The sequence below is a fragment of the Bison bison genome, unplaced genomic scaffold (assembly GCF_000754665.1).
Source record: "Bison bison bison isolate TAMUID 2011002044 unplaced genomic scaffold, Bison_UMD1.0 scf7180017864286, whole genome shotgun sequence".
NCBI lineage: Eukaryota > Metazoa > Chordata > Mammalia > Artiodactyla > Bovidae > Bison > Bison bison.
The window spans coordinates 1869933-1879248 of NW_011494858.1; the positions used below are offsets into that span (position 1 = coordinate 1869933).

At 46.1% G+C, this 9316-nt stretch overlaps 1 long non-coding RNA gene across 2 annotated transcripts; it reads left to right on the forward strand.

Annotated features, from left to right (window-relative positions):
• The first annotated feature begins 2006 nt into the window (after nucleotides 1–2006).
• LOC104995764 lies at nucleotides 2007–8303 on the forward strand. Of its 2 annotated transcripts, XR_826084.1 has the most exons (4): nucleotides 2007–2159; nucleotides 4512–4589; nucleotides 6354–6498; nucleotides 8198–8303. It is a non-coding gene; the product is annotated as an uncharacterized LOC104995764 (long non-coding RNA). The 2 variants fall into 2 exon arrangements; XR_826083.1 differs by lacking the exon at nucleotides 8198–8303 and having other exon boundaries at nucleotides 6354–6732.
• The last annotated feature ends 1013 nt before the right edge of the window (nucleotides 8304–9316 follow it).

Below are 9316 nucleotides of genomic sequence, written 5' to 3' on the forward strand. Positions count from 1 at the left end.
CTTGCTCCTTGGAAGAAAAGCTATGACCAACCTAGACAGCATACTGAAAAGCAGAGACATTACTTTGCCAACATAGTCAAAGCTATGGTTTTCCAGTAGACATGTACGGATGAGAGAGTTGGACTATAAAGAAAGCTAAGTGCCAAAGAATTGACGCTTTTGAACTGTAGTGTTGGAGAAGACTGTTCACAGTCCCTTGGACTGCAAGGAGACCCAACCAGTCAATCCTAAAGGAAATCCGTCCTGAATATTCATTGGAAGGACTAGATGTTGAAGCTTAAACTCCAATACTTTGGCCACCTGATGTGAAGAACTGACTCATTGGAAAAGACCCTGACGCTGGGAAAGATTGAAGGCAGGAGGAGAAGGGGATGACAAAGGATGAGATGGTTGGATGGCATCACTGACTCGATGGACATGAGTCTGAGTAAGCTCCGGGATTTGGTGATGGACAGAGAAGCCTGGCTTGCTGCAATCTACGGGGTCGCAAAGAGTCAGACATGACCAAGCAGCTGAACTGATTCCAATCTTCTATAGCTGTACAGATTTTTTTGTCAGCTTCTGCAATCAGTTACTAACAGTATGCTAAAACCCACTCTAATTATAAATTTGTCTATTTTTTCTTGCAATTTTATACATTCTATAACTAGATGCAAACAAATAGGTTTTCTGGTATCTCCCTGATGAATTGCCCTCTTTTTAACTACAAATGTTTTCTGACTTAAAGTCTCATACTCACTAAAGTGAAGTTGCTCAGTCGTGTCCAACTCTGCGACCCCATGGACTGTAGCCTACCAGGCTCCTCTGTCCATGGGATTTTCTAGGCAATAGTCCTGGAGTGGATTGCATTTCCTTCTCCAGGGGATTCCCAACCCAGGGATTGAACCCAGGTCTCCTGCATTGTAGACAGACGATTTACCGTCTGAGCCACCAGAAGTCCAAGAATACTGGAGTGGGTTGCCATTCGCTTCTCCAGGAGATCTTCCTGATCCAGGGATTGAACCCAGGTCTCCCGCATTATAGGCAGACGCTTTACCGTCTGAGCCACCAGGGAAGTCCACGCTCACTAAGTTGTGTTCAACTCCTTGCAATCCCATGGACTGTTGCCCAACAGGTTCCTCTGTCCATGGAATTCTCCAGGCAAGAATACTGGAGTGGATTGCCACTTCCTCCTCTGGGGATTTTCCTGACCCAGGGATCAAACTTGCATCTCCTGCATTGGCAGGTGGATTCTTTACCACTGAGCCACCTGGGAAGTCTATCTTACGGCATACGTTGTGTCATTTCCAATATTACCTTTTTTGCTTGGTATATCTTTCTTACCTTCAGTTACTATCAGTTTTCCTGTATTTCTATATTTAACATCTTTTTGCAAGTAGCATCTAATTGGATTTTGCTGCATTTTTTAAAAATAAGTTTCACAACTAAAGAGTTTTAATTGGAATATTTAGTCCATTTTCATTTACTATAATTACTGATAGATCTGGATTTAAATCTATGTTCTGTTTGCTTTCTATTTGTCCTTTATGTTTAATGTCCCTTCTTCTCTCAATTATTTCAATTTTCAACTTCTTCTAGGTTAATCTTGTATTTTTAAATATTTCCTTCTCTACTTACTAGGTTAACTTTATATTCTTTTACTGTTATTTTAAGGGTATCATGTAAACAACATCATTGACTTATAATTGACTAACACTTTCCCATTTTCCAGAAGATAAGAGTTTTAAAACACTTTAATTCCATTTATCTCCCTCATTCTTTTCTACTGTTCCTTGTTGTATATTTTGTTTTTACATGTACTTTAATCCCATGAGACATCTGTACAGTCAGCAGTTCATTTAGATTTACTCATGTATTTACCTTATCCACTGATTTCCATTCCCTTCTACATATCCATGCCTCTATCTGGGGTCATATGCCTCTTTCTGAAGAACTCCTTTTACTATTTTTAGAGTGCATCTGCTGGCAATAAATTCAGTCTCTACTTGTCTAGAAATGATTTTACTTCACCTTTCTGAAATCTAGAGGGAAATCTTTGTGAAATCTGTGAGGGAAATCTAGATAGAAACATTTCAACAGTTTCAAGACATATTTGCTTTCTGGAGTCCATCATTACAGTTAAGGACTCAGTTGTCAGTCTTCCTGTTCTTTCTTTGAAGGTAATTATGTCTTTTTGCTTGGACTGCTTTCAGATTTCATTTCTGTCTTTGGTTTTCAGAAATATTACCGACAAATTTCTTTTTTCTTTATATTCTCTTGCTTGGGGTTTACAGTGCTACTTTAGTTTGTGGCTTGGTATATTTCATTGTTTTCAGAAAATTCTGTTAGTATCTCCTGGAATTTTGCTTCTTCCATTATTTTTCTGGGATTTCAATTACATGTGTGTTAGGCCTTTTCATTATGTATCATTTAGCTTTGGTGGATATTTCCTTTATTTTTCATCTTTTTTTCTCTCCCTGTTTTAGGCAGGATATTTCTATTCACTTATCTGCTCTTGTAGATCACTAAATCTCCGTACAACTGCTTCTATGCCACTGTTTAAACCCACCAGTGGAGAGCCCCATGGACAGTAGAGCCTGGTGGGCTACAGTCCACGGGTCACAGTCAGGCATGACTGAAGCAACTTAGTACACAGGCATGCTTAATATCACTAACTATTTCAGTTCTAGGATTTCTATCTGATTTTTATATATAAGTAGATTCCAGTTCTCTGATGAAACTCTCCATCTTGTCATTTTCTTTCTTGAATCTATTAATCACTGACATTAATGTCTATCAGATAATTAGAGTATATGTATCACCTGTGGGTCTGTTTTGAGTGTCTTTTTCTTCTCTTGATCCTGCCTGTTTATATGCCTGGTATTTCTTTAGCTAAATGATGAATGTTTTATATAAATATATTTAAAACTGCAAAGGAGCTAGATGTTGTTACATGATTTTCTTCAGTTTGTGGCAGGCAACTAGATCAGGAACAGATTATCTTAATCCAATCAGCGGCTGAGCTGATTCAAGGCTTGGTTTCAATCTTTGTAAACTTGGTCTATTCTGGTCAGCTAATTTGAGGTTGGGTTTCAGTCTTTATAACTGTTGGCCTATTTTTAGTAAGCCATTTCTCCTAGGATACAGTCCTTCAGGGTTCCTGAGTGAAGCAACAGGGTATTTATAACCATGAGGTATTTCCAGGATCTCTCCACCTTTGTAATAAGCCCTTAACTTGTCATTTTTATCTCCTCAGCATCACGAGACTATCTGTAGTTCTACTCAGCCTTTCAGCTTCTCAGCCAGTGCTGGTTAAGAATCGGTTTTTTTGTTTGTTTTTTGGCTAGGGGACCTCAGAGACTAGACAGTAACATGAGGAATTAAACTTGAAATGCAAATGATCTTTACAGATTTCATCTTCAGTCACTTCCTAAAATACACACCAGAAACCTAGAACTAGGATGGAAAACTCATTTAAAAAAAATTAATTCTATAAATTTGAAGAAAAGAAAAGTAAAAAGAAAATAAGTGACTGAAAAAGAGTTAGAGGAAGCAGTGGCAATCACTTCAGGGGATATAACGATCCATGAAAGCAGGATCCTAGCCAGTGAGTATCCCTCCTCTCCCAATGGAAAAGGAATTCAAAATTATTGAGACAGGAGGAGAAGGGGGTGCCAGAGGATGAGACGGTTGGATGGCATCACTGACTCAACGAACATGAGCTTGAGCAAACTCTGGAAGATGGTGAAGGACAGGAAAGCCTGTCATGCTGCAATCCACAGGGTTGCAAAGAGCTGGATATGACTTAGTGACTGAACAACAACAAATCATAATCTAAAGAGAAAGAAAATTGGGGAAAGGTAGAGACCCATCACTGGGAGGGCGAGCAGCAGGATGATTACTTCTGGCCAGGCCCAGCAGAGCAGGCTTCATGGAGGGCACAGCAACTGTCAGAGAAGCCCCTGCAATCTAGGAAGGTTTGGAGGAAAGGGAGTAGCTAGTCACTGGTACAGAGTGTGGCTCACTCAGAATAGCTCAGGAGGCAGGTACAGCTGCCTAAAGGCAAATTTTTCTTCCCTCCCCAAATCTACCTTCCCAAATGTATACAGTCTGGAAAACACACTAGGACACAAAGGCCCAGAATCAACTTATCTCTTTACTGCCAGGGGCCTCCCCTTATGGATATTCAGAGAGTGAGTGAGTGAGTGACAGTCACTCAGTTGTATCCGACTCTTTGCGACCCCATGGACTGCAGCCTGCCAGGCTCCTTTGTCCATAGAATTCTCCAGGCGAGAATACTGGAGTGGGTTGGCATTTCCTTCTCTGGATATTTAAAGAGGGAGCCTGAAAAGGCAAGAAACAGCTGGTAGATCAATGTGTCAGGGAACAGCAGAGCAGGACAAAGACGGGCTGAATTCAGGTTGTGGACAGCCAGGAATATCAAATTAAGCACGTCAAATTACTTTGGCCGTTGGCCACAGGATCCAAAATAAGACTCTTCTAACCAAACCAGCTTTTTTCTCTCAACTCAGCTCAACACACTCTTCTCTGGGCACCAGTCACCCAGGCCACAAAAGACGGGGAGTTGGCAGCAGCAAGCGAAGCAGACGGTAAGGAAAATTTAGAACACAGAGTCCTGCTGTGGGGTGCACCAGCAAATTCTTCCACTTAACATGAGCAAAGAAGACACTTTAAAAGACTGCAGTGGATGGGATCTTCTGCGAGGACAGATTGCAGATAATGGGAGACTTCAGCTAGCATGTTTTATTACTCATAGAATGTAGCCCTTGCTGGCTTGGGGGGAGGTCACAGCCCAGGCATATCAAAATGCCTCTACCCACCCATTCTAGCACCCCCAGTGCCTGCGTTCTAAATTGCTTCAGTCGTGGCCAACTCTTTACGACCCTGTGGACCGTAGGCCACCAGGCTCCTCTGTCCATGGGATTCTCCAGGCAAGAATACTGGAGTGGGTTGCCATGCCCTCCTCCAGGGGATCTTCCCGACTTAAGGATCAAACCCACATCTCTTATGTCTCCTGCATTGGCAGGTGGATTCTTTACCATGGTGCCACCTGGGAAGCCCTAGGAAGTCCTCCCAGAGTTTCAGGCAAAGTGAAGCTCTTGATCCCACAAACAGCGAACCTGCCTCCTGGTTCCACCACTTAAGCAGCTCCAATCCCTCCTGCCCACCCCTGGCCCCGGGTCCTCTTGGCAGAGTATTCTGGAAGTGCTGAAACTACTACTCCCCAAACGCTTTCACCCCTCAGTGATCACATATGTCACACAAGATCCTAAATGCTTTTCTAGACACTCAAATACATTGGTTGCCTTTCTCAGTTTGCCTGAAGGCCTCGGATCTTAAGCCCAAATCGGCTGATCATGAGGACCCACTATGGATGGACCAAATCCTGGTTATTAAGGCCAGAACTGGGGCCTGGCGTCCCACACCCTTCATTGGCTGGCTTCTACTCATCTCATACTCCTCACTCTCCATGCCTCTAATCTACTCTCCCCTTTCCCACGCACCTAACACCACCTCTGTGCTCCAGACTTGGCTAAATAGTATTTCCTTCTTGAAGCCAGCCCCTGGGTCCCATAGGAAAGGGACTCAGTCAGGGAATCCCAACCCTGTGATGCTACAAGACAGAGAAGCAGCCTCAGGACACCTCCCTGTCTCTGAGTGGGCCAAGCGCTGTGCTAAATGCATTCCAGGGGCAATTTCATTTTAGGCTTGAAGCCCGCTCCCCCAAGGAAGGTGTTGTATATTCCCATTTCATAGATATACAAATTGAAGTGCAGATACACAAATTGTATATCTGTGGGATACAAGGCCTGTGCTTTAAATCATTACGCTGGACTGAACAGAGATCCAAAGGTGTGCTCAGAAGGATCACCTATGTGGCCTGGAGGGTTGGGGGGGTGGGGGCAGGTGGCAGCACCCAGAAGTCACATCTGACACTTTACAGGCAGCAATAAGTGTCCGTGGAATGAATGAATGAGTTTGTACCAGAGCCATCGGTGTAAAGAGAAGGGGATGACCTAACCAGGAGGAGGGGGCTGGGACAGAGGGTGGGGTGAAGGCAAAGCAAGGGCAGGCCAGCGTGAAACATCGAGGAATGTGAGAGACTAAGGCGGCCAGTCTGCTGAAGCATAAAGCATGAGATGGAAAATGCAAAGGGACAGACTCGACAGAGGAGGGGGCCCTGCAGGCCACTGGAAATGGAGACAGCCTCCTGAAGGCACCCTGGCCTCCAGGAGACGGGTTGGTGATGAGCAGAAGGGGCTGGCCGGCTGGACCCTGCAGTCTCAACTTTACGTGCCCAACACCAAACCTTCCAGCCCCCGGTTAACCTGCCCGTCCTTTCATCTCTGCAGGTTCCAGGGCCGCCCTGCTCCTCCGGTGTCTCCGCTCCAGTCTCGCTCCCTGTGTCCATCCCCGACCTCATTAAAGCAGGGCCAACCTGGGATTTAGCAGTGAAGAAAACAGACACGATACACCGCCCTCCTGGAGATTCCCTAAGTATGTCCCTCCCCGTGTCATCCTCCCAAGAGGAAGCAGGGGGTTCCTTTGACCATTCTCCTGGCAGGACTGGAAGGTGGGCAGTTTCAGGCCACCCAATGCTCTTCCATTTTCACCATCCATCCCTCCTCTTACCTGACCTTGGGCCCCAACACCTGCTGTCTGCCTTCTACCCCAATTGCTGCCACCCTTTTGGAAGGCTCTGCCCCTCCCCGCCACCTCAGTGATCCAGCCTCACAGCAAGAAAGAGGAGGAGTCACGTGCACACTGGGTGTGTTACCAACCACACACACTCACTCAGTTCCTGGGCACCAGGCAGTCCCCCAAAGGGTGCTGGCTTCTCCTCACCTTCTCATGAACCCCTGCGCCTGACCCAGGGACTGGCCATAGCTCTCTGAGTTAAAGTGTGTGTGTGCGCGCATAACTGCTGCTGCTGCTGCTAAGTCACTTCAGTCGTGTCCGACTCTGTGCGACCCCATAGACGGCAGCCCACCAGACTCCACCGTCCCTGGGATTCTCCAGGCAAGAACACTGGAGTGGGTTGCCACTTCCTTCTCCAATGCATGAAAGTGAAAAGTGAAAGTGAAGTTGCTCAGTCGTGTCAGACTCTTAGCGACCCCATGGACTGCAACCCACCATGCTCCTCCATCCATGGGATTTTCCAGGCAAGAGTACTGGAGTGGGGTGCCATTGCCTTCTCTGGTGCGCATAACTAGTCGTGTCCAATTCTTTGCGACTTCATGGACTGTATGCAGCCCGCTAGGCTCTTCTGTCCATGGAATTTCCCAGGCAAGAACACTGGAGTGGGTTGCCACTTCCTTCTCCAATGCATGAAAGTGAAAAGTGAAAGTGAAGTTGCTCAGTCGTGTCAGACTCTTAGCGACCCCATGGACTGCAACCCACCAGGCTCCTCCATCCATGGGATTTTCCAGGCAAGAGTACTGGAGTGGGGTGCCATTGCCTTCTCCGGTGCGCATAACTAGTCGTGTCCAATTCTTTGGGACTTCATGGACTGTATGCAGCCCGCTAGGCTCTTCTGTCCATGGAATTTCCCAGGCAAGAATACTGGAGCAGGTTGTCATTTCCTTCTCCAAGGTGATTTAAAGTGAAGGGAAGGCAATAATTTTATACATTCTGGAAATACAATGCACAGCAAGAGGATCAGCAATATTTAAAATTAATAACCATTGAGGACCACTGTGCAGCACAGGGAACTCTGCTCAGTATTACGAAACACAGTAAAAGAGGGAAGAATTTGAAAAAGAATAGATACTTGTATATGCATAACTGAACCATGTTGTAGTACTCCTGAAACTAACACAATATTTTGTTTTCTCACTAAGCTTTTTAAAATGGATCTCAAATTCTGTGACAGACCTTCAGTCAAGTTGTTTCCATTTAAAAGTACTGATTTTAAAAACAAGTGACTTAAAACTGCCACACACAAAACAAATGTTCCACAAAACATACTCCTTTCCTTCTGAAGGCTTTACGATGCAGTTATCATTAACCAGGCTTTTACTCTTAAACTTAAATGGCCAATTGAGTCAAAGAGTTCTGAGACCATTCTTCCACCACCAACTAAGACTGGGGTGGCAGGTATTGGGGATAATATTAAAAATATGGAACGCTTCACGAATTCGTGAGTTATCCTTGCACAGGGGCCAGGCTAATCTTCTCTGTATCGTTCCAATTTTAGTACACATGCTGCCGAAATCAGCATCACAACACTGCTAATCAACTACATGCTGCACTTCGTCGTTCAGTCCTGTCCAACTCTGCGACCAAAGGACAGTAGCCCGCCAGGCTCCCCTGTCCATGGCATTCTCCAGGCAAGAATACTGGAGTGGGTTGCCATTTCCTTCTCCAGGGGATCTTCCCGACCCAGAGATTGAACCTGGGTCTCTTATGTCTCCCTCATTGGAAGGTATGTTCTTTCTCACCAGCGCCACCTCGGAAGTGGAAACTGATCAGAAACTATTAAAATGCTAATGACACCTAAGGTCCTTCGACAATGATGGATCATTATGACCAAAATACTCTGTGGAATGTGCACAGACAGCTCCGCAAGGCCTCAGAGCAGAGCCTCTCCCCGTCAGATGGATCTTTAGCCCCCATGACCCAGGCAGTAGAATGAGAGCAATCCCATTGCAGCCCGGAACTTCACTGCTACCCACAACCTCAACGTGGTGAAGCCCAATCCCCTCCCCGCTCGAGAAGGCAGAAGAGAGCAGGGTCCTGGGTGTGAAGAGGGGCAAAACCTCTCCTCGCCCCGCACCGATCCCCCTGCTTTGGCAAACTCCAATCACCAAACACTGCCCAGAATGATGAATTTAAACTGTTTAGACTTTGCAGAGTGGCATGCATTGACTTAATGGCCTGTTCTGCTTCAAGCACCGGGCAGGAACTCTGGTGAAATGAAACCAACGGCTATCCAAGGAAGGGTAGGGGGAGAAGAGAGGCTCATAGACCCCAGAGCCCCAGACACAAAGAACCTCCCTCCCTTCCCGCTCCTCAGCCTGGGATTAGCTCTTACTCCTTGTCTCAACAGCCGCCATTGGCTGGCCTGGCAGGTCACAGCCTCGGAGGCAGCTCACCAGGGAGGGGACAGGGACACACACCCAACCAGGACACCAAGATCCTGCTTCCCAAAGTCAGGCTGATGACAGATGAGATGGAGGCTTTGCCTGGCTGAGCACCAATCCAGTTCCCTGGGACAGTGCAGGAGGGTGGGAGGGGTGTCTCTCTGCAGGTAGGCATGGAGCAGGAACTCATGGGGTGCACGTGTGAGCACCCACAAAGCACTGGGGCCCCAAAA